Genomic DNA, 27,328 nt, shown 5'->3' on the forward strand with positions numbered 1-27,328 from the left:
CTGAGGGTTGGCAAATATTATACAGTGAGCATAAGTTGCCCCCCTCCATGGCTAGGATGATTGTTCCAAGCATCGGCACTGTTGGGATGTCAAGGAGATCGCTTGCAAGTTCCTCCATTTAACCTCCCATCATAATGGTACTTAAGGCGTTGGGTTCCATCTAGCACCACTGGTTTTAATGAGACATATTTCATATGTGATGGACATTCAAAAGGAAGTATTATAGATATTATAAATACCCATCAATATAAAGTGAAACTCCTATATTGATTATCATTCACCTATATAAGTCTGTAACTTTTATAATACATGTAACCACCATTGGGTCATTTATCAAGATCATTATTTCTTGTAACTTAAGTAAATGTATGAGCTTATAAATAGAGTCTCTGAGATGAATAAAAGATGAGCATAAGATAATTCTTTATTCCTCTATATTTGTCTTTATTATATTGCGTTGAATTTATATTTATCTTATATGTGGGTATATATCTTAGTTTAATAACAATTGTTTAGTTATATCCATATTTTAACTAGGTATATTTTTGCTTTTTAATTAATAAAACTATCTCACATATACAATTGAATTTTATTATTTATTTATTTATATTCATAAAAGCCCCTCTTAATTGAATCCTGCAAGTCCCCGGTTTAATGTATTTTATGGAAAAAAAAATTAATGTATTTGGCTTTTATTTTGATAATTGTTGAATGAATAAGATATCAGATTAATCGGTTACTAAAAGTATCTCCAATAAGAATGTAAATTGTGCTCTATGTGGCACAAAAGTTATTACGCCTTGTTGTTTATGTATTGTTTGTTATTATTTTCTAGGTCATTATGTAACAGTTGAAAGTAGACAGTCACTTTTACAGTATCCATACATACATATTTGCCACATTAGCTTAAAAAAGACATTAAAGATTTTTTTTTTTCTTTTAAGTTACTACCTATATTTCATATGTAGCAAGAAAATTTTAGCAATCCTTATAACCATTGTAGATGCTTTAATATATGATATGCTTGTGGTGCTTTCTTTTTCTTTTTATCATGCAATAGTTTCATTAACTCAACGAGTGACCGTTTTGTCTCTACAAGGATAACTGATAAAAATCGTTATTTTTGGGGTAATAATCCAAATTATATATATATATATAGATTCCATGGTCAGGTCTAACCTTACCAAAATGGCACGGTCTAAAAATGTGAAAAAATGACCAGCCACTAGATTTCAACTTATCCAATGAACGGCTCAAATACTTCTTTGTCACATGTGAGAAAATTGCAACTTCAAAAAAATTTCCTTCAACCTTCCCTCTTCAAAATATCATTTCCTTTCCTGCTCGCACCACTGTTTCACACAAACTTTACCATTTCAAAATTCCCAAATAAAATCCATCATCTCTCACCATTTCAAAATTTCCAAATAAAATTCACCATCTCCATCGTTCTAACCCCAGATATCCTTCTATTGCTTCCATTGTCCGGGCCTTCTCCTCGACAATCCAAAATCCATTTCGAGTTTGGATCAAAGATTAGTATTTTTGAGCCGTTGGCTTTTTTTTTTTTTTGTGAGCCTTTGTTTTTTTTTTTTTCTTTTTTTCCTTAAGTGTGAACAAAAAAAAAAAAAAAAACAATGACATCGATAACATGCAAAACGCCACCAGCTTATGTACCAAACAAGTGGGCATTTTCCTTCAGATTAAAAGCTGCTCTTTCTCGGTGGTCCAGAGTAGTCTCGAAGTGGCTGAGAGCGAAGTCCAGGTGGTGACTGTATTGCTGTCCAGAGTAGAAAGGGCGTCTATGGCCTTGATAATCGAGTCTCATTTGGCTGGGTTCTTTTGAGTCTTAAGGCCCCGATCTTGATCGAATATGAGGTTGAGGAGTTCCTACTTGGAGAGCTTCGATTGAGCTGTGAGGGACGAGCAAGTGATCATAGAGGAGTTAGAGTGGTGGGGTTTCAGAGAACAAGAATTGAAATGGTGGTGTTGTGGGTTAAATTGAATATTAGAAAGAATGAGGTTTGAGGACGTAGAGTTCTTGAAGCTTTAATGCTTTTGTAAATTTTTTTAATTTTTTTGTTATTTTTTTAATTCTTTTGTAATTTTTTTATATTTTAACAAGTACCATTCAAAATAATAAAATTCAAACTAAATAAAAAAAATTAAGCACCAATTGAAAATTACAAAATTGAAAAGATAATTAAAAAAAAATTAGAGGACCAAAGCCAACGCTTTTACATCCCAACAGCATTGGTTTTGGTCTCCTACTTTCTTAAAATTATTTATTATTATTTTTTTTAATTCTTTTGTAATTTTTTTTTTAAATTTTTGCAAGTATCATTCAAAATAATAAAATTCAAACTTTAAAAAAAAAAAATTGAAGACCAATTGAAAATTACAAAATTAAAAAGATAATAACAAAAATTGGGCGACCAAAGTCAACGCTGTTACATCCTAGCAGTGTTGGTTTTGGTCCTCCAATTTTTTAAAATTTTTAAATTTTTCTTTTTTATTTTCATTTTTTTTAAACTCCTTTGTAATTTTTTATATTTTTGTAAGTATCATTCAAAATAAAAAATTCAAACATAAAAAAAAAACTAAGGACCAATTAAAAATTACAAAATTGAAAAGATAATAAAAAAAAATTGGAAGACCAAAACCATCGCTATTACATCCCAGCAACATTGGTTTTGGTTCCCCAATATTTTAAATTTTATTATTATTATTATTTTTAATTTTTTAAATTTTTTTTTATATTTTTACAAGTATCATTCAAAATAATAAAATTCAAATTTAACAAAAACAATTGATGACCAATTGAAAATTACAAAATTAAAAAAATAGCATAAGAAAAAAATTTAGGGCCAAAGCCAACACTTCTACATCCCAACAGCGCTGGCTTTGGTCTCCCCAATTTTTTAAAATTTTTATTATTTTTTTTATTTTTTTAATTATTTTGTAATTTTTTTTATATTTTTACAAGTATCATTCAAAATAATAAAATTTAAACTTAACAAAAAAATTGGAGACCAATTCAAAATTATAAAATTAAAAACATAATAAAAATAAAATTAGGGGACCAAAGCCAATGCTTTTACGTCCTAAAAGCCTTGGCTTTGGTCCTCCAATTTTTTTAATTTTTTATTGTTATTATTTTTTTTTAATTTCTTTAATGAAAATATGATAGTGAACAAAAAAAAGGAGTTTGTGTTTGAAATTGGATAAAAAAAGAGAAAAAATACTTTTGATGAAAATAGGATAATGAACAAAAACAAAACAAAAAAAAAAAAAAAAAAAGAGGGATTGTCTTTAAAATTGGACCAAAAAAAAGAGAAAAATTTTTTTGATGAAAATATAGTAATGGACAAAAAAAAAAAGGGGTTTGTCGTTAAAGCCTATACAAATCTTACGCTTGTTTTGAAAATATCGTCAGTTTTGCTCATTTTTTCTTCATTATCATATTTTCATCAAAAAGAAATTTCCTCTTTTTCTTTTGTCCAATTTTAAAGACAAACCCTTTTTTTTTTTTTCTTTTTTGTTCATTATCATATTTTCTTCAAAAAAATTTTCCTTTTTTTTTTGTCCAATTTTCATCAAAGGAATTAAAAAAAGAAAATAAAAAAATAATTAAAAATTTTAAAAAATTAGGGGACCAAAGTCAAGGCTTTTAGGATGTAAAATCCTTGGCTTTGGTCTCCCATTTTTTTTTTTTTGTTATCTTTTCAATTTTGTAATTTTCAATTGGTTCTCAATTTTTTTTTTGTTAAGTTTGAGTTTTATTTTTTTGAATGATACTTGTAAAAATATAAAAAAATTACAAAGGAATTAAAAAATGAAAATAATTAAAGTTTTTAAAAAATTGGAGGAGCAAAACCAACGCTGTTGGGATGTAATAGCGTTGGCTTTGGTTCCCAAATTTTTGTTATTATCTTTTCAATTTTATAATTTTCAATTGATCCTCAATTGTTTTTTTTACATTTGAATTTTATTATTTTGAATGATATTTGTAAAAATAAAAAAAATTACAAAGAAATTAAAAAAAGGAAATAATAAAAAAATTTAAAACGCTGTTGGGATGTAATAGCGTTGGCTTTAGTCCTCCAATTTTTTTTTTTTTTTTTATTATCTTTTCAATTTTTAATTTTCAATTGGTCTTCAATTTTTTTGTTAAGTTTGAATTTTATTATTTTAAATGATACTTGTAAAACTATAAAAAAATTACAAAAGAATTAAAAAAAATAATAAAAAAATGTAAAAAATTGGGGGACCAAAGGTAACACTGTTGGGATGTAATAGTGTTGGCTTTGGTCCCCCAATTTTTTTTCTTTTTCAATTTTGTAATTTTCAATCGATTCTCAATTTTTTTTTTGTTAAGTTTGAATTTTATTATTTTGAATGATACTTGCGAAAATATAAAAAAAGTTATAAAATAATTAAAAAGTTAATAAAAAAATTTTTAAAAATTGAGGAACCAAAGCCAACGCTGCTGGGATGTAATAGCATTGGCTTTGGTCTCTCAATTTTTTTTTTTATTATCTTTTCAATTTTGTAATTTTCAATTGGTTCTCAATTTTTTTTGTTTAGTTTGAATTTTATTATTTTAAATGATAGTTGCAAAAATATAAAAAAATTACAAAGGAATTGAAAAAAAGAAAGTAAAAACGAAAATAATAAAAAATTTTAAAAAATTAGGAGACCAAAACCAATGCTGTTGGGATGTAAAAGCGTTGGCTTTGGTCCCCTAATGTTTTTTTTTTTTTTGTTATCTTTTTTAATTTTGTAATTTTCAATTGGTGCTTAATTTTTTTTTGTTAAGTTTGAATTTTATTATTTTAAATGATACTTGTAAAAATATAAAAAAAATTACAAAGAAATTTAAAAAAAGAAAATAACAAAAAAATTAAAAAAATTTACAAAAGCGTTAAAGCTTCCAAAACTCTACACCTCAAACTTTCTTCTTTCCAATATTCAATTTAACCCACAGTACTAGCATTTCAATTCTTGTTCGCTGAAACCCCACCACTCTAACTCCTCTATGATCGCCTGCTCGTCCCTCACAGCTCAATCGAAACTCTCCTAGTAGGAACTCCTTAACCTCATATCCGATCAAGATCGGGGCTTCAAGACTCAAAAGAATCCAACCAAACAAGACTCAATTATCGAGGCTATAGATGCCCTTTCTGCTTTGGGCAGTGATACGATCACCACCGGGACTTCGCTCTCGGCCATGTCAAGACTACCCTTTATCACCAAGAAAGAGCAACCCTTAATCTGGAGGAAAATACCCACTTGTTTGGTACCTAAGCCAGTGACATTTTGCAGGTCATCGATGTCATTTTTTTTTTTTTGGTTCACACTTATAAAAAAAAAATTACAAAAAAAAAAAAAAAACAAAGGCTAAAAAAAAAATGCAATGTCTCACAAGTACTAACCTCTAACCCAAGCTCTAAATAGATTTTGGATTTTGGAGGAGAAGGCTCAGGTGGTGGAAGCAATAGAAGAATATCTGAGGCTGGAATGGTAGAGATGGTGGATTTTATTTGGGAATTTTGAAATGGTAGAGATGGTGGATTTTATTTGGGAATTTTGAAATAGTGAGAAGTGGTGGATTTAATTTGGGAATTTTGAAATAGTAAAATCTGTGTGAAATAGTGGTGCTAGCGGGAAAGAAAATGATTTTTGAAGCGGAAAGGTTGAAGGAAATTTTTTTGAAGTTGCAATTTTCTCACATGTGATTGAGAAATATCTAAGCCGTTCATTGAATAAGTTGAAATCTAATAGCTGGTCATTTTTTCATGTTTTTGGACCACACCATTTTCGTCAGATCGCCCTGACCATAGAAGGACTATATATATGTCTACGTAGATAAGATCCAAGTGGAATCCTCACACCCTCAAATATTAAAAAATATATATATATTTTTTAAATGTGACCACTTCCCTCTCAATTTTTTTTTTTAAAAAAACAGATGAATAAATACTTGCATGCTGTTTCTTTCGTTAATCAAGTAATCAACTCAAAAGGCTTTAATTAAAACAAATGAAAATAGAAAAACCATTTTATACAATTACAGTTGTTATCTATGGTAGCTCTATATTATATTTTACTTCTTATAAAAGTGAATGGATATTTTTAGTATTAAAATGTAAACAAAAAAAATTAAAAGATTAACATGTAAAATCGAACAGATTACTAAACGTGGATTTCATTTTTATTGCGCATATTATCATGTTTTCTAAAATAAACTGTGAGATATTTCTAGTAGTTTAGTTTATATATATATATATATATATATATAGATAGATAAATATTGTACTAAGTCAAATACAAGCCCTATGATGTAGTGAGGAAAAACTGATCAATTCTTTACCATTCAAATAATTATTTAAAAACCAACATAACAAGACTCCAAAAGGTGAATTCCATCCCCAATTTGTAGGCTGCCAAGCAAATATTTTCCCTAACTATAACAAAAGTCTCACTTGACATCTTCAAGAAAACATTGAAAAGTTACTCTAAAGTAATGCAATGGGAGTGGGTAAATAGAACTTTGATAAACAATAAATATATATATATATAATTTTTCTATGGTGCATATCAAATATGTAACATAATTTGTGCATTTAACGTTAGACAATATATTATTTAGTATATGATATGCTTTATAACAGAGCTGTATATATATATATATATATACACTATGAAAACACATTGTAAAATTGCACACACCAAGCTCCCAAAAGCAGCAAAATCGTAACAAAATCAGTATCACCATTCAGAATATCAAAAGGAATTGAGGGGAAAAAAAAAAAAAAGTAGATCTGCTAAGACATAGCTAAATTCACCTCATTCCGAACAATGACTCAAAAACATTGTGTTTTGAACAATTAGTAGAACTTGTAATTCAATCTACCATAATATACTATTTGGTCTGTGTACATGACATCTTATCAGTACTTGAAAGGCAACAACCACATCTTTATACACTTTTCTGTACTTGTTTACCTGACCTCAAATACCTACCTTATGGCATGGTTCCCCTTGTCATAACCCCAAAGCCAACTTTTCTAGGAAGAAAAAAAATGATCCGATTTATAAAATGACATTTATGGAAATGCATTTATGGCCATAGAATCTTCAAAAAGGATATTCAGAAGATTTATGATCGCATTCTAAACATATCATCCCCAAAATACACAAGCATCATCCTTTAATACAGAACCAAGGTTCTAGTTGCCTGTATCTTTATGACAAACCAAGTGATATCAATTCAATTTTGGAACGTAAAGGCGATTAAACTAGTTAATGAGAGCTACTTTCATGGTAGAGACAGTGAAATGTCACAATTTTTAAGAACTACAAGCTATTGGCATAGGAGGAAGGCCAGAAATATGTCAAGGTTAAACTCAAAGACAACTTCTTAGAAACCCAAAAATGAAATTACAAGAAAATAAGACAAAATTATAATTAAGAAGAAGAAGATTATTTGTAGGGTACACTCCAGGACAGAGGATTTCAGATTTTAATTACCATATCCAAAAAAGACTGGTATGTCTTTGACAATGGTAGTATATGGCTAAGAAAAAGGTTTATAAATGCTACCTAAAAGCATTGCCTTAGCAAGCAGCAGCCATAATGCCTCATAACTTGAGAATGTTTGCGTTCTTTTTTCTGAACCTAATCAAAGGAAATTCCAACTTACTTTTGCCCCTATAGCAACAGCCTTATAGTCAATACCTTCCAATAAGCATCATTTTTTTTTTTTTTTTTATATGACTAAAACTCACAATTTAATTTTCTTTTATTTAATTTTTTTTTCTTTTACTCTTTTTCACATTCCACTCTTCCGCCTTGAACTCAAATACCTTACAACATGGATTTAACAAGTTAAGCTCATAAACTCCAATAGCAAGAGGAACTCAAAGCTCGACTTATCTTTTGAAATATATTGAACCAAATGTTCACGCCAAGGCCTGTAAATTTTCCAGTGAACCCACAAACATCTAAATGGAAACCTTTCAAACTTCTATCCTAGTATAGATCTATCACAATTCACATGCATCCTGTTTTTCTCTACCGTTGATGGAAAAACCAAAAATACTCATTCTTTTCTTCTAGCAATCACAAACAAACTACAGGGGAATAGGAGCATCTACCTTCAGGCTAAATACCTCTTATCGCCCCGGTGGACTAATTTATTATTAAAAAAAACAAAAAAAGTTCTCTTTCTTATTTATCAGAGAAAAAAGAAAAATTAGAAAAGAAAATTATTCAGCTACGTCTAGAATCAAAGTTATATATATTTAAACATACAAGTTAAGAAGTACTTTACAAACCAAATGAAAATCACACAAGAGCAAAAAGTCTTATCAGGTAAGGCCATTTTTGAATCCTTTAAAACCTATTAGCAACTCCAACACCTCCAACAATTTGGACATACCTTCAAAATCTTATTTTTCTTTTTTCTTTTTTTTTTTATTTTTTTTATGAACAACTTTTTTCTACCTTTTTGGAAGGTGAATTAATTATCATAATCCCAATGGACCCAAATGCCGTTGGTGACAAAATAGCTTACTACTTTCTACATATACATACACAATATATGAGAAAAATTGGCAGACAAAAGGTTTGAAGCTTTTATTAGTGAACCACATAACATTGTGATCCAAGTCTGACAGAAAAATACTTGAATTCTCAACAAGTTCATGACTTGCTTAAGAGGCAAAACCAGACATGGCAGAAGGCCTGTCCTTAAGTGGCTTTCCATGAAGACAATGGTGGAGTGTCAGATTGCTTATAAGTAGGAATACCGGTTACATATCTGTCGCCCTTACCTACATCCATTGAAGAAAAAGATTCAAGCTCTGCCTTCTCTTCTTGTGTCAGTTTCACAGACACAGCTCCAATGTTCTGTTAAAATTCTCAATTTTGGTAGTTCCCGGCATAGGACAGACATCATTTGCTTGGTGATGAACCCATGCCAGAGCTAATGTGATGGTGTGCATCCTTTTCTTGCTGCCATTTCATTCTCCCGATCGAATATTGTTTTATTGTGCTCTAGATTTTCTGCTTGGAACCTGGGTAGATGCTGCAAGCAAACATACACATTTCACATTGCAATTGAATTGGATTTATCAAAAAAATCAAATGATAACATAAGAAGTACTTTCCAAAGGTGGTTGATTAGCATAGTCAAGCAGAATCTTGTATTAAAATGATGAAGTTTATTGGCATTCTCTGAACCACAGCCCTAGGTTTGATTAAGCAAAAATTGAAAAACCTTTCGAAAGTCATCCTTAGACAGTTCATCTAAAAATTTGGGTCCTGATGAAAGGAATCCTCGGCCTAAAGGACTGTATGCTACAATGCCAATGCCAAGTTCCCTGAAGTATAGAAATAGAGCATCAGGATTTGAAAACCTACTTTATGAATAAAATTACTTACTTTTACACCAAGCCTCACACCTGCAGGTAGGAATTATGTCTTCTTCTACATCTCTCGACCACAAGGACCATTCCAACTGCACGGCTGTTCTTGGATGAACAGCGTGAGCTCTTCTTATTGCTGCAGCAGAGGCCTCAGATAAACCAATGTATTTTATTTTACCCTCTTTAACTAGTTTCTTGAGCTCCCCCACCTTGTTAAAATACAAATGTTAATATTAGGGAATTCCCAACAACATCCTTTATATTTATCAAAGGATTTGAAATTTGATACATATTCAAGTCCCAAACCAATTAACAGCTAATCAAAAAAGTCGAATAGTAGCAAGATAGTGATATTGCATAACTCCACTAATAGTAATGCTATTTTACTTCTTTCAAATATACACTTGATTTGTTAAGACATTTTGTATTTGTTATCCTCTAAGTTTCTAAAGCTAAAAAACATGATCCTAACATTGTGGATGGAATTATTGAGATTTATCAATACATCAATGCTTTCCATCTCTTCCAAGCAAAGCAAAGCTGTAAACTATATCAATTAAGACTAGATAAATTGAAATAACCAAAATAAGCAAAAAATTCTGCCAACATACTAAATTTTAAGCAACAAAGCTCTCAATATTTCCAAGACACATAGGAAGGCCTCAGGGAGACAAACGAATAAAGTAGATCATGCTCATAGAATTTGGTTTCACTACATAATTCCAACATATAGTTTTATCAAGCGTTAAGCTATTAATCAGAGGCTTCCTACTAGCAATTTGAATAAGCTGTAGCTTTTTCATATCCTGATGTATTAGGAATTCTTACATTTTGAATGTAATATGCAATTTCTTTATGGAAAATACTCTTTGCCTAAAGCAACCGCAGAGCAGGTAGACTTTCAGTATGTTGGTTATCAAGTTTGGTTGAATGCCTAAATCTAGCTCTCTCTATTATAACGAAGGAAATACAAAGGACGGTTTTGGTGGTACCTTTCTTGTTCAATCTCTTTAGTATTATTACATTTATATATATATATATATATATAGTCTTGTCCAATCTTTTTAGTATGTCAGGCACACCATGGTGATTATTAGGACCTCTTTGAAGGGTTGAAAAAAATGTGAGGTCTATATGAGTTCTAATTCTGTTCATTTTGCTCTTTTAAAGTTTTAAAGTTTTAGTATTTTAGTAAACTCATATAAATCCCAAATAATAAATGAGGTAACGTTGGAAAACTAACAAATTAAAAATTAAAATTAAAGACAAAACAAAAGAAGAATTCAAGCTTCAATTCCTATGTGGACAATCTAACTTCAAGCTTCAATCCTTAGGTGGACAATCTAACATAAACACTCTCCCTAGCAATGCAGATATAGAATCTAATTTTTTTGAAAACCAAGTTTTATAAAAATATACTAGTTTAGCAATATGGTCACCAATTTTTATTTTTTTTTTATCAAAAAAATAATAAAAACCCATCTAGGAATCTGATAAAAAGAAACAGAAAACAATCAGTTTTGGTAAAATGATTGATGAGAAAGAAAGAAAAGGAGCAGACGCTGTGATTTCAATTGGGACTTTGGTGTCAATGCGATGCGACTTCAATTGGGACTTTGGTGTCAATGCGATGCTGGTAATAGAGATCAACACCATCAACTCCAAGCCGTTTCAAACTGGCCTCACAAGCGGCTCTCACATACTGAGGATCACCTCGAATCTCTCTCTTGCCGTCCTTAACCCAAATAACAAATTTGGTAGCAACCTCAAATTTTTCCCTCACTCTATCTTTGAGCGCCTGCCCATTTTCCATTAACCAACTCAAAAATCCAAAACAAACTAACCCAAATTGAGAAAAAAGAAAATCCTGAAATGGGGTATGTATGGAAGCAGAGAAAAAAAATAATAATAATAAAAAATAATAATAATAATAATAATAAAAAAGGACTTTTCAGAGAAGGATTCTCTCGTGTAAGGACCGTAAGAGTCGGAGGTGTCGAGAAGGGTTATGCCAGAGTTGATGGCATGGTGGATGAGAGATATCTTTGGAGGGCCATAGAAAGCTAACATGCCCATGCATCCAAGTCCCTGAGCCGATACCTCTAGACCTCGTGAACCAAGCCTCATTCTTCTCACTTGAGCCATTTCTCTCTGTATTCTTTCCACGCATAAATTATACTTTCATATATATATATATATATATATAGAGAGAGAGAGAGAGAGAGAGAGAAATGAGATGGACTGCATGGATTGAGAATAAGGAGTTCAGATTGAAGAGTGAAAAGGAGGTGTCAAAAAGGAATTAAAAAAATGGAAGTTTGGATAGGAGAATATTTCGATAGCCACTTTATATCACCACTGCAACGGACGTAATATTTTAACATTAGAGAGCGTTTTCAATATGCTCTTTTCAAAACAAAACTTGGGGTTTGATGCTGTAATTGTAGAAACCCAATTTTACTTTGTATAAGGTTTTAAATACTCATTTATTGCTATAAACATTTTAATGAACAATTTTAATTATTCACTAATTATAATTTTAAAAAAAATACTATTTTGGTGTAGGTTGGAAAGGGGAAAATATATATATATATATATATATATATGAATCATAATTGTTTATAGGAAATACAAAATAAAAAAAATAATTACAAAGCATGCTATTGAAATTGAATAAAAAAACCCCACTCTTTATTTTTAAAAAGTCTTTAAAATGCTATTTATTTTGAAAACTATACTATTTAAAATAAAAACCATCGTTGAAGATGCTCTTGCGCTTTTATACACTTAAAAGTGTTAGTTATTCTTCGCATTTTTTAATTTTGATGGTCATCTACTTTACATTTTCTTACTTTACTTCTTGTGTTATAATATGCTCTTTTATTTTTTATTTTTTTAAAGAATATTAGCACTATTTTACTCCAAGTTATATTAGATCCTACAAGTTCCATCTTAAATAATTTTTTCTGATGTTTTGCACTTCAATTAACCGAAAACTTGGATCATTGATCCCTCTTGAATTTCCTGTGAACAAAAAAATAATAATAACAAACTAAGCATGTGCTGCTCGCATTATGATATGTAGATATCAAAAAATTTTCCAAGAATCCATCAATATTTTTCCTTTTCTGTTGTTTGTTTCCCTGGAAAATTTACTTTTTCTGTCAAGAAATGGTAGGGGAAAAACTCAGATGAAGAAAATGCAGCAAGCAGGCAAGTAACCTTCTGAAAAGCGTAGACATGGACTGCTCAATAAAGCTTTCGAGCCATCGATTTTTTGCGATGCTGAAGTCTCACTTATAATTTTTTCTCCAAGAGGAAAGCTATGAGCTTTCAAGCTCTAGTTAAGTTTCAGAATTATACTAGTTAAAAAAAACTGATTTTCTTTTTATTTTCTTATATTTTGGAAAAACCATTTAATGATTTCTATTTTTATTATTTGTGAAACTTTTATGATTTCAAAAGCTAGTTTCAGTTTCTTACAAGAAGTTAGCTGAGCAAAGTAACTAGCTTTAAATACTCAGGTGGTCAGCGGTGGCTCCAGTGCAGAGAGCAATAAAAGGGCATGAATTCGAATCTTGCGGACTCTAGATATAAAAATATATAAAACGCACGTATAAAATTCATATAATGTGATTTTTTTTTTTTTAATGTTCGTATTTTGGTAGTTTAAAGTTTAAATATTATATAATTTCTACTCTAACTTTTAATTTTTGTAATTAGATTTTAAAGTTTCAAAATCATTTTAAATTGATTCAATATTTAATAATGGTATTAAAATTAACCTTGCTAACATCTGTATAATGTCATGACATATCGATATCATAGATTTATTGTTTTTCCACTTTATAGTCGTGGTTTTTGGTTTGGAAAATTATATTCATTTCATTTTTATTTTAATTAATTAAAATTTCTACAATTATAATTAAATATTTTTCAATTTAAAATTAGACGAAAAATAAAAATTAAAATAACAATGAATTGAAAATTTTGATATAATAAAAATAATTTTATCAGACTTGAAAAAAAAAAAAAACTTTTTCTGCCCATGCAAAAAAAATGAAAAAATCAAAACAGCAAAATAGAAATAAAACCTAAAAAAAAATTTTGATCTAAATTTTACCATGATTCATTTTTTAGAAATAAAAATAATTTTAAAAACTATATTTATTCTTTTTTTCATTTTACAGAACAAAATGGTTTATTTTTCCATTTGACCAAAAAATAATCATTCAAAATGGAAAAATAAAAATTAATCCAAAAAAATAAAATGGATGCCATTTTTCAATTTTTCCATTTTGGTATATTCTGATTAATTTTTCCATTTTCCATTTTTTGCCTCATTTTTGGTTTATAAAATGGTCTAATTTATTTTCAATTTTTTAGAATTATTTTTTTAAAAATTATTTTTATTTTTAATTTTTGGTCTAATTTTTATTTTGGTATTTTGATCTAATTATTTTTAATTTTTTATCTACCAAAAAATTTCTAATTTTATTTTACTTTTTATTTTTTGTTCTAATTTTAGGATAAAAAATATTTAATTATGATTGTGGGTACTTTAATTTAAATGAAATAAAAATGAATACAATTTTTCAAATAAAAACCTGTAAATCTAAAATAGAAAAATAACATTTTTTAAAAAAAAAACTTTTTAAAAAATTATTTTATTTTTTTAATTTTTTGTTTAATTTTTATTGTGGTATTTTGTCCCTCTTTTTTTGGTTTGATTTGGACATTAATTATTCAAAATTTTTTATCTAATGATTATTATTATTATTAGATTAAAAAATTCCAAATTTATTTTTATTTTAATTTTTGATCCAAAAATATTTAATTATAATTGGGAGTATTTTAATTTAAAAAAATGGATACAATTTTTTAAATAAAAAAGCATAAATATAAAATAAAAAAAATAACAAATATATTTTTTTCAATTTCTAAAAAAGTATTTTTTTGAAAAATAATTATGATTTCAATATAATATCATGATGTCAGTTCTTCTGTTAATTCTAATACTACAATTAAAAATTGGGTAAAGTTATAAATAATTTTAAACTTTGTAGTCTAATTTAATCAAATCACAGGTTTAAAGCTGAAATTGTATAATTATAAAAATTTAGGAACCAAAGCGTAATTTATCTAATTTTTTAAAATACTATTTTATTTTGAAATCTATCCTTTTAAAGTTAATAGAATCATACATATTCCTATGCTCGTATCCACGCGTTATTTTTTCTTTGTATCTTTAGTTTTGATGGTCATCTAATTTTTATTTTCGTACTTTACTGCTTGTATATTTGTAATATGTTCTTTTGTCTTTCTTTTTTTTTCATTAGTATTTGTTCTTTAAGAGTTAAGATTTGAGTTTTGATAAGTTTTGTTATTGACTCAGATGGACCTATACTGCAATACTGCATAGCGCAGGGTTACGATCTGATTATTTTTAAAAAAATCAAAAATATTAATTGTTAAGAATTGATGATGTCGTTATGGAAATAATATGAGTTTTTATTTCGTGAGAAGTAAATAATGTAAGTTAAAAGATTTTTAAAGACAAACCGATTAATATCCAACCCATGACCAAGCATACATACAGAATGATAGATACCTTCTTGTGGGAGGACTTTAAAAAAAAAAAAAAAGGCCGGCCCATTTGTTACATGGCTGTTTATTTATTTATTTATTGATTATTTATTATTTCTTTTTTTTTAATAAATAAATTAAAACACAAGCGGTTTGTTTTATTCTATACTGTTTCTTTTATATATATATATATATATAAGTTTTTTTTTTTCGAATAAGTTCATTAAATAAGTTGAAATTTAATGATTGGATATTTTTTTATATTTTTAAACTATATCTATTTTGATTAAATCAGTTCTGATCATAGAATATATACATATATATATTACCAGATATTTATAAAAATAATGACAGTACGTTTTTATGAAAATATAAAAAAAATATCGATAAAATTATAAAAACTATAAATATTTAATTTAAAATATAAATTTTTACATATAAAATAATTAATATAATAAAATAATATAAAAATATAATAATTAAAATAAAATAATAATAAAATAATTTTTAAATTTTAAAAATTATTATAAATGAAATATAATATAATATTTATTAACACTATCTAAGACAATCATGAAATTATAGGTAACCATGAAACTAAGCTCTTAACTTTTTGCTATCATTATTCATTAAAATAAAAAATAAAAAAATTACTACCATTTACAACAGATAAAAACTACTATATTATTATTGGTCCATCTCAGTGCTCCAGCTGTTTAAACAAAGCTCTCTTGATCTTATCACCGTAAGCTCACCTTTCTAATTTACTTTTCTATTTATTGAAAAGGCAAATATTTTGAACCTTGTTTTTGGTTTTTGTGCTGCCGAAGATCTTTCTTCTTCTTCTTCTTCTTCTTCGATTGTGGCTTTTTCTTCTCCAGAGAAGTAAACGAAGTGAACAAAAGCTTAAAGCCACCTCCATATATTTATCCCCTTGTCTTCTACTACCTTTACCAAAGTCTGGAACCATAAACCAACTTGGTTCATCAACTAACACTGGACTCTTTCACAAATATCATCAAGCATAATCTATTATAATATTTCTTTTTGTTAAAATAAAAAATTGGTAGAATCACTGTTAACGCTAGACTCTTCCACAAATATCTAGATCTTGATCTGTTTGGAAAAATTGATTGAGAAAATTGTTCATTTCTTAATTGAATATAATTGATCGAGAAAATTGTTATCGGATAAGTCAATCCCCAGATCTTGATCTGTTTAGAAAAATTGCAACTTACCATATTTTTATGATTATGGGTTCATTAGATAATTCCATTAAGCCATTTCTCCTTCGTTTGGGAGAAAGTCTGGATGGGGAACTGGATTGATTCCATCGGATTTTCACTGAAAGAGATGAAAAAGAGAGGGCCGAAATTTCCATCGGATTTCCACCGACAACCACCGACATCTCCATCGTGTTTCCACCATTATCTGCTGGCAATCCGTTCACCGATTTAGGACGATATCGGTGATATTTTATGTCATCATCGACATTTCCTCGGCATCTATTACAGATATTTCTTGCCCCCCCCCCCCCCCCCCCCCGCCCTTCTGTCGGTGTCGCCGGTAGCCGAAATCCGATAATATCGCCGAAATATTGACGCTTTCGTCGACTTTTTCTTCCTACTAACAAACCGATTTGATTAATATTGCCATGTTTAACATATTCAAATTTTTTTTAATAATGAATACCCTTGTTTTAATTTGAATTTTTTAAAATAAACAATTATATTAAAAACAAAAGGATTTTTAAAGAAGTGAAATGTTAAAAACAACAATAAAATACTAAAAAAGATATTAACAAAAAAACATAATAAACATTTATTTTGCATAGCAGAAAATGGCATACATACGTATTTTGCATAATACCAACTGCTTATGCAAAATAAGATATTTGTTTTTTTGTGATTAAATTAAAGTTAATTAACTTCGGCATAAATATTACATATATTTGATATAGCACAACAAAATTTCAAATCTTGTACAAAAAGAACATATATTATACATAAGGTTCAAAATATCGATGTCGACGGAAATATCGAAAGTTCAAAATACGAAAATTTCCAAAAAAATATCGGAAAATATCGAATATCGATAAAAAATTATAAAAAACGATGTAAATTTGTTTTAAAAGATGGAAATTTTTATTGAAACTTTAGTATTAGCTTATTTAATCCATCAATTATCAAATTGATTATAAAACTTACTAAAATATTGAATGGATGTTATGTTCTTCTGAGTAAATTGATTTATAATGAGCAATTAAACATTAATAACCACAGATGAATTATTATTAATAAAAATATATCAAAAAATACATATATGATAAAATTATTTATTAACTAAAATATATAAAACGATTATTACAATTACATTGTAGTTCATAAATGTCATCTTAATACCACATAGAACTTCTGGGTGGTTGAAAATCATCGATTTCTTCCTCATTTTGATTATGAGATGTGAAATGTGAGAAGTAGTTATGAAAAGATGTATCTCCATAATAGTTTTGCATATAATTATTAATATGCCAACCATATAGATCTTGCATTATTGGTTGACTATGTACATAACTACTACTCTCTGATGGTTGAGTTTGAGATGGTACACATGAGTTGCTACTTGATGACATTCCATAATTATTCATTGAATAAGGGTTATGAAAATGACTTCCAACCCTCATAGATCCAAAATTCATAGAAATTGAATCTTTTTCTTGTTATGACATCTCCATCATAGATTTCTCTTTACATGTATAGTCTTTTCTAATGGCACCGAATCCTTGACCTGCATCTCTACTCTCATGATCTTCATCCTGTGCATGTGTGTAATATTGTTCACCAGTAAATGGCTTAATCCAACTTCTTGACTTGGTGATTCCCTTTGGCTCCTACCTCTTCTACCTTTTAATTCAGATAATTTATTGAAGTTATCTTCATCACCACTGGAGCTAGAGTGACTACTAAGAGTCTCAAATTGTGAATATGTACTACCTGATGGAGCTGAAGCACTAGTAGTTCTAGTTGGCTCTCTCATAAGCCTTTGAAATGAATCACCACTATTAGAATTTACTTCTTCAGTAATCACTTTTTGAACATTTATCCCTTCTTTTTCAGCTTGTTGAGCAATCTTTGGATCAGGATTCCCCTCATGATCATCTAAATGAACATCTCTAATCCATTGGTATATTTGGTTGCCCTCTTTATCATCATCTTCCATTATAGTTTCAAATATTATTGTTGGATTCAAGTCTTGATGATTTTCTTCTTCATCTTCCATATCCCTCAACTTGAGTTTCATATTATAATAACAATAGACTAGTTTTTCAATTCTACTATATGCTAGTCTTTTTCTTTGTTTTGTATGTATTAGTGCAAAAGTGCTCCAATTTCTTTCACAGGCAGAGGATGATGCTGTTTATGACAAAACTTTCAATGCTAATTTTCTTACTGTAGGTGCACTATCACCATACATGACCCACCATTCAACTGTTACAATATAATTATTATATGATTACATATTTGTACTATTACATCAATTGATATTCACATACTACAATATTTAAACTTACCAGGAGACATCTCTTTTCTAGAAGCAATTGTTGTTGGTCTTGCAAATCCTTTCCTTGCATCCTTGAAGTATGTAAGCTGTAAAATAAAATAAAATAAAGTTATAAACCCTTAAAATATATTATGTTAATAAATTATCATCGTTATACCTCCATTCCAAACTGGCTAATTGCAGCTGATTTAGGATCCAATATAGCATAGATATCGTGTACAGCCTTTACAAGATTAGAATCTTCTCCAACCCCAGGTCTATATTGATATTGAGGATTTAAATAATAAGCTATATAAAAGGGAAAAAATATATATATATTTTAGTTTAATTAGAGATAAATAATGAAAGATATAAAGTACTTTACATTAACAAAAAAATAAAAGTCTAACATATTTTATATAAATTGACTATGAGCTCATACTTGCTACATGTAATGGATGCTTTAAGGTTTTATCCCACCTATTATTGATAATCTTTAATATCCACTTTGCACCATGCATTTTGTCAAGTTCCTCTTTAACAATTCGCATCAACTCATACACTGTTCCCATTATTGGATAAACCTCAGTGTCAACAATACATAAAAACTTATATAAAGGCTCAAATAATTGACACACCTTATGTGCTTGATCCCAAAAAGTATGATTAAGTACTATATTTTCTACTGTTTGGCCTTCTTTTGAAGCACTATAATTATGATTAGTCTAATCAGTAGATGTGAATAGTTGCTTAAGTCCTGCTTTCTTTTTAACAAAGCTATGAAGTGCAAGATAGTTTGCGGCAAATCGTGTAAGTCCTGGATGAATGATGTCACCTTTGCAAGTTTCACGCATCTTTGCTAGCAACCAATTATGATTGTAGATGTAAGTTATGATTGCTCTAACCTGCTTGATCATAATAGCCACATTCTCATTCTTCCCAATATCTTCAAACACGAGATCAATGCAATGTGCTGCACATGGAGTCTAGTACAAATTGTAATCTTCCATCAATTTCTTCCCAGCTTTAACAAATGCAGAGCCATTATCTGTTACAATTTGTACCACATTTTTCTTCCCAACTTCCAGAATTATTTTCTTCAATTGCTCATATATGTATTTATGATCCTTTATTTGATTTGAAGCATCAATAGATTTTAGAAAACTGTGCTTCCTTTTGAGTAAACCATGAAATTAATAATAGACATCCTGGTGGGACCCGTCCATCCATCACACATGATTGTACAACCATAGGTTTCCCACTTCGCTTTCATTTTGTTTACATGGTCTTTTATCTCCTCATACTCCATATCCAAATATTTTGTGCTGATCTCATAAGGGGTTGGAGGTTCTATACCTGGCCCTGCTTGTTGGCATCCTACTACCAAATTCTTGAAATGATGGGATGATGCTTTATTTGCTGGTAATTTTTCATAAATAAAAATTTTACTTATTATTCTTCCCATACATTCTTTTATTTTTCCTCCAGAAAATTTTTTTTTTATATTTTTTTGCTTTGCTTGAGAGGACTTGTATAAGCTTGGTGCAACAAATCTTGATTGTGGATCTTTAAGACTCTGTGGTCGTTATACTGCAGGTTTAGCACGACTGCTAGATTCGCCTCCTTCAGCTTGATATCGAACTTTGTGGAGATGATTTCTTTTCCACTCTGATTGTTTAAAAGCACGAATTGCCTCTCAATAATCATTTTTCTCATATGGATCAATCCCAAGTGGATATGCTATGTCATCATCATCCTCATCATCCACATCATATGTTTCAGCATGCAGTTGTTCTCGTAAATCTGCACGAATCTCTTCCATTCTATTTGCTTTTTTGATCTTACGTTGTTGTTTTCTTTTTAACAAATCTATTATGAATTTTTTAACTTCAGGAGGCACTTGACCACAAGGTTGTACATTGTGTGAAGGATCAATACCACTAAGGTGGTATTTTAATCGTGTTACTCCACCACTCTTCATCACGCGATTACAATATTTGCATATTATTCCACTTTTATTACCTTCAATGGAAAACCATGTTCCCATGCAGGATCACGTTTGCTTCCTCCACTAGCCATTATCCTATAATAATAATAATAAGAGTAACAGTAATTGTAACAATAACAATTTTAATATTTGTTTATGAATATATATATATATATATATATTTGAATTTTTGATCGGAATTGGATAGAGATATTTGATTAAAATATTTTCTTATAACTATGAAAAATAATTTAGTATAACAAAAAAATCAAGATCTTTGAAATTAAATAATTCATTTTTAATGAATGTACCTGGTATGAAAATGATTCCTTACAGATCTCCAATGCCTTGTGTATAGATGTTTATAATTGGAAAAGGGACAAAACACTACATAAAGAAATAACCAATATTTTCAAAGCAAAAAAAGAAATAACCAATATATTTAGGCAAATTTAATATACTTTAACAATGTATATTCTAGCCGACATATATATATGTATAAGATTTATTTTCTAATCAAGTTTTTATTTATTGTTTATAAGTTTTAACATATTATATTATGAAGTTTTGCTTACGTAGAAGACAACATGAAAAAATTAAATGACAAAGTGGGTTTTTTAAGTTATGCTTTTTATCCAATAAGAAAAAACAATTATATTTTCAATCACACATCATACATTAAGTTTAAGGTATATATTAAATTTGGGTTTGTAAATCTAATGATTTATGATTACTACATATAAATATATATATATATATATATCTATACATATATACATGTTACATTTTCACCATATATATACAGAGATATATACATATGTTAATATATAATTAATTAGCTTACAATTAATAATTCAAATAACAATAATACAAGTGAATTAAAGAATTTAGATCTTAAAGTATAAAAGTAAATATAAACCTCTTTTTTTTTAAGATAAAGAAACTAACCTGTAAAAAGGATATCCAAAGAAGTTGTATGAAAGAACTTGAAATTTTGTGAGAACCGAAAATATGTATAAGAAAAAATGTTAAGAACAAAGCATCAAACTTGCTCTTTAAATAAAATAATAATGTGAATTTTTTTTTCCATGGAATATTTTATAATAAAAAGCACACTCATGAATCATGAAGAATATGTATTGGCTCTGGTAAAATATAAAAGACACGTGAAATTATGCAAAGACAAGAGAGTGGACAACCAAATGTAGTATAGAGATACAAGAAAGTGCCCAAGTAATGGTCAAACACACATTTATGAAGAATAAATTTTAATTTCAAAATTACACAATGATGTACTAATATAAAAGACACGTGAAATTATGCAAAGACAAGAGAGTGAACAAACAAGTGTAATATATAGAGACAAGAAAGTGTTCAAGCAATGGTCAAATACACATTTATGAAGAATATTTTTTTAGATTTCAAAACTATATAATGATGTACTAATATAAAAGATACGTGAAATTATGCCAAAACAAAAAAATGGACAAGCAAGTGTAATATATAGAGACAAGAAAGTACCCAAGCAATGGTCAAACACACATTTATGAAGAATATTTTTTAATTTCAAAACTCTATAATAATGTAATAAGATTCTCTAGCGTAAAAATATTTTTTCTCTAGCATAAAATTATTTTTTCAAAACTATATAATAATGTACTAATATTCTCTAATAAAAAAAATAATTTTTTTAATTTTAAAACTATATAATCCTATTGTAAGATACCCCATGGTATAAGAAATTCATGAAGAGTATTTGGTTGATTGATATAATTGAATGATATATTGTCTTCTTCTTAAAAGAAAATGAAAAATAAAATTTATGAATTTTTAAAAAAATTATGAATTGTCTTCTTCAATAATATTTATGAATTAAAAAAATAAAATTTCATAGATATTTTTGAAATTTCTATGGAAATTTTATGGAGATTTTGGAAATTTCCATAGAAATTATAGATTTTTTAACCAAATCATTAAGGAGTTTATGTAGATATTTTACCGAAATTTCCATGGAAATTTTCGTGAAATTTCGGAAATTTCCATGGATATTATGGAAGTTTTATCTATTTCCATGTTGAACCTAAATTTTATATCAACCCCTTCAAAAAATGAAAATATCGAGGAAATTTCGAGAAAATATCGGATATTTTAAACCTTGATTATACAATAGTTGATTTCTAAAACTATGTCTCAGTTTACTTGGCACACATTCTTTAATACTTGAGTTGGCCGTAGATTGGAAAATTAGCTTTCTTGGAAGCCCATTTAATTTATCGAATTTATTATTATTATTATAATGTTATTATTTATTATTTTGTGTATATTAAAATAATCAATAAGTCATGTACTTATACATGATTTCAATTTTTAAAAGGCTAAGGTATTAATTGGTGGTGCAAGTCTATGAGAATCAGTATTTTCTATTAGGTTTTGGGATCAATTTTTTGGTTTTTTTTGAAATCTAAGAGAGAGAGAGGGTCAGAGAGTGGTATGCTCATTAAGCATTGCTATTGTGATTATTATGTTTTTATTTTACTAGATCATAAATTAAGTTTTCAATAGCTGCTTTTAGAGGTTAGTGATTTTAATCAGTTTATTTATTTGATACAATGAAAATATTGTGTATGATCTATGGTTGAGACATAATGATGCAAAAAATAAAAATGTATCCATTTTATTTTACATTGTTAATCCTTTGAAAAAAAGTATTTTAATATTAAAAACTTAAAATGGGAATTTGAACCTCGAGGGTAAAGCATTTAAATTTTTCAATGGAATCATATGAATCCTATTTTTAATCTTCACATCAACATATATTCCAAGATTCAGGAGATAGTTATCAAGAAAACAAAACAATATTGAAAATTGTATAACCAAATAATAATTATTTAAACACATCAATTAAGAACAAAACGAAAAAATAGAAGAAGCAAAATATCAAAGTCGAAGCCTCATTTTACTTCCTTTAACCACAATAATTTAACCTTGCATTCAAATTTTTTTTTTTTGTGTGAATATGTTCAATTTTAATTGCTATAGAATTCCAAAAACAATATATTAATCTTCTTATACTAACGAAAAGGACTTTATTTTAATTTATCAAATTACTAAAACATCTATTTGGATCTAAAAATAGATTTCATCATTAGACTGGGCAATCATATTCATGTACATATATATATATATATATATTTGAATGATAAAATAAAATGTTTTATTTTTTACTGCACTGTCATCTAGCTCGAGTTCTATTTCTAGATCATGTTCATAAGAGCATAAACTCTTTGTCGTTGGTGAACCAGCTTTAGCTTTATATAAAAATTGGATAGGAAAACTAAAGAAAAACAGAAAGATAGCAAGAAAACCATATTACAACACTTCAACAATGTTTTCATAATTGTTGGAGTTATTTATATAAAAGTATTATCACTCAAGCTCAGTTGCATTTTTATTTTATTTTGTTTTTCTCTGTTACACATATTATAACAAAACTACCTTTAAACTAAAATTGCTCTGTACACTGCATTTAGCTCATTTTTAATTCTTTAAATGCGTGGATTGCCTTGAGCGTTACAAAACTACTTGCGAAGTTGCATTTTTATTTTATCTTACTTTTCTCTCTTACACATATTATAACAAAACTACCTTTAGACTAAGGTCCCTCTATACACTGCATTTAGCTCATTTTCTTTCTTCCAATCATGATAGCTGATACTCTATAGTAATAAAATAGTACTCTATCTTTATTGGCGGATGTGTCACTCTCTACTGATATTGTCTCCAATTTAGCCACTGCATTCAGTATGGGTTTTTTTTTTTTTTTTTTTTTTTGGTTGTTGTTGTTCAGAGCTTTCTAAGAGATCACCCATACTTGGATTACTTTTGACTCAGCATGCTTAACTTCAGAGTTCTTTTGAACTTGAAGCAACTGTTTTGAAAAGGCATCGGTATTATAAAAGTGACTATTATTATATTTTCATCATCCTTATATCTACACTTGGACGATGTAGGATTGGACATCAAGTAACCTCCCTGTGCTCTATAGTCATCCACATTGGTTGTCACAATCCACCCCTTTTGGGTCTAGCATCCTCGTTGGTGCATTTTTTCCATTGGCAAACCTATCATTCTCTACCGATATTGTCTCCAATTTAGACACCATACTCAGTATGGGATTTTTTTAAAAATTTTTTTTTTATTTTGTTCAAAGCTTCCTAGAAGTTCATCCATCCATCCTTGAAATACTCTCATCTAAGCATGCTTAACTTTGGAATTCTTTCGAATCTTGAAGTTAACCGTTCTGAAAAGACCTAGGCATTGTGAAAGTGACTATTATTACATTTGAATCATCCTCTGATCTACACCTGGATGATGTGGGATGGAATACCAGGTATCATGTTAGTGCCCTGAACAAGCATTAGCTCTCCCTGAAAAGGAGATGTTCCAGCCACACCTTCCAGTAAAATTTCCTTGTTACGACTTCACTCCAGTCATTAGCCCTGCCTTCAGAAGACAAAATTGTTTCAAGCATCGATAGAACCATAAGCGCCCCTTGTTTCAAAAAGAGGATGGGTTATTCACATTTCATTAGATTGCCACAACATGGCCATTCTTCTTCGCAAGAATTATTACAATAGCATAATGGCTAGGAGGATTTGAAAGGCACTATGGCATTAAGATTTCCAAGGTTTAGCTAAGTCTTATCTCAGGACCCTACAACTCATTAGCTCCATACTCGCCCACATTGGTTGTCACAATAAGTATATGAAAAAGTTCATTTGATGTCAATCATTAGCTTCTTTAGGATAAAATAATTCTTTGACCAATAAAATGATAGATTTCTAAAGGGTTGATTTCGTTGAAAATTAGTACCTTTTAAAAGGCACGTTTACAGTGTTCATTCGATATTGAAAAATTGACTAATATCCATTTAAAATTTTCCCATAAGAATACTTGTAGTATTCTAAGCTTGAGAATGTGAATATAGTCACAAAATCAAAACACAGTGGCTTTACTTTTAGAAGCATTAAAAGATTGATGATTGACTTTTATGTACCCGTTCAGGTAGAGTTCCAAGTGCAGCATCTTAGCAAGCCAACCTTCATGAATAGTTAATTTTCCTTTGGCATCTTTACAATGATTTAATATACAGTCCTTTTGGTCTCTAGGTCCTATTTAGCAGTTTGTTTTTAGAATAGTTTACTATTTTACTATCCCAAAGCTCACAGCTAAATCTATTATGAGCACAATAATGGTTGGATAATCAAACAAATCACAATATCACATTTCCAAAGATTTAAGAAAAAAAATTATAAAATTTGAAAATAGAGAATTGCTTGTCAAGCTAAGGTTTTTTTGGTATGCTAAAATGCTAGACTGTATGACCTTGTATAGGCTCTCACATTTGTAATCTACGCTCATACATAATTTGACAAAATTAAGACAAAATCAAAACTAACCAATTAACATGATAATTCATTTTTTGTTGTAAAATTTTAATTTTGATTTTAAAAATCTTTTACCGAAAGACTCAAAAATCAAAATATATTTATATAGTCCTCTCATGCAGATCCATACCTAAGCATATCCAACTAAGGATAAGTGTGTATTTTGAAATAACCATGTATATTTAATTGGATACACTTGTGTTTGTGTTAAAATTTTATCAGGACATCCTAATGAGAGAGTTTACATATAATTTTGGACAACTTTATATTATGCAATAGATTTATGTGCCTTTTGGGATTGAACCTTCACTTAATTATGATCGTCTCCATCTAGAGAACCTAAGTGAACTATATCATGAACTTAGTCCTTTTGATCAAACTTCTTACTATCTCACACACAGTAAAGATAAGACTAGGTTTAGCAGGTTAGCATAGTTAATGGTCATGTGCTTTTCTCTTTATTTTTTTATAAATGTTTTAGAGAAAGCCTTATTCTTACAGTCATGGCAGCCTTATTCTTACAATCATGGCCTAATGGTGACTGTCATATAGGTGAGTCCTCCAAAGGTATATACCCTGCAAGAGTTTCCTTGTCTTGGACTCATTTAAGATTGATACTTTCCTTAAATAATATTATCGAAACAATATTTTCCATAGGGAAGAGTAGTGTTTAACAAGTTATGTACTATGACTTGTTTATACCAATTGCACCTCATTTATGGGAACTCCATCATAGAGGTTGGGTGATAAGTGAGTGTTTGACTCACTTATTTGGCGCTTAATTATTGATTATTTTCTTGAACACTCAAGTTTTTTGTCATTTTTAATGCTTTTTATTTAGTTTATTTAGACAAGTGATCAAGCGTTGGGAGTTTTGGAAAGCATGAAGCTACTTCACAGCATGTTCTCATGTTCAAGACATCCTCCATTTACAAATTAAAGCCCTTCCACACTATTCAAAGAAGCTTCATGCCAAATTAAACATGGTCCTGCTCAACTTGGAGTATCCACCTTACTTCATGCCAATTCACCTCCATAAAGGTGCTTCATACCAAATGAAGCTGATGTACACTATTCTTAACACCATTCAGCTTCTCTATGCCAAGAATGTAGTCCTCACCATGATCCACACCAGACAAGCAGCTGTTTGCTCTCCTTTCATCAATCAAGCAAGAATTTAGAAGAACCTTTAGCATGATATACACTTGCAGGATTCACAAGATTTTTTTCAGCACTGTTAAGTTGGTGCATGAGATTAATAGGAGAAAGCTTAATATTGTTCATATTATAGTTTAGTTTGAAATGATTGAAGCTATAAGGCAGAGATTCCAATATCA

General features: G+C 28.9%; 1 protein-coding gene and 1 pseudogene across 1 annotated transcript in view; one reads left to right on the forward strand and one right to left on the reverse strand.

Moving 5' to 3' along the window:
- LOC107422148 (putative lipid-transfer protein DIR1) overlaps positions 1-17,436 on the forward strand; it is a 324,822-nt gene extending 307,386 nt beyond the window's left edge. Inside the window, exon 2 of the mRNA XM_060815238.1 lies at positions 17,427-17,436. The gene's annotated coding sequence lies outside the window, so the exon portion shown is untranslated. The remainder of the gene's footprint in view (positions 1-17,426) is intronic.
- LOC132803058 (probable aldo-keto reductase 2) lies at positions 8,755-11,576 on the reverse strand (annotated as a pseudogene).
- Positions 17,437-27,328: the final 9,892 nt, after the last annotated feature.

This window comes from Ziziphus jujuba, chromosome 3 (assembly GCF_031755915.1).
Source record: "Ziziphus jujuba cultivar Dongzao chromosome 3, ASM3175591v1".
In the NCBI taxonomy this organism is placed as follows: domain Eukaryota; kingdom Viridiplantae; phylum Streptophyta; class Magnoliopsida; order Rosales; family Rhamnaceae; genus Ziziphus; species Ziziphus jujuba.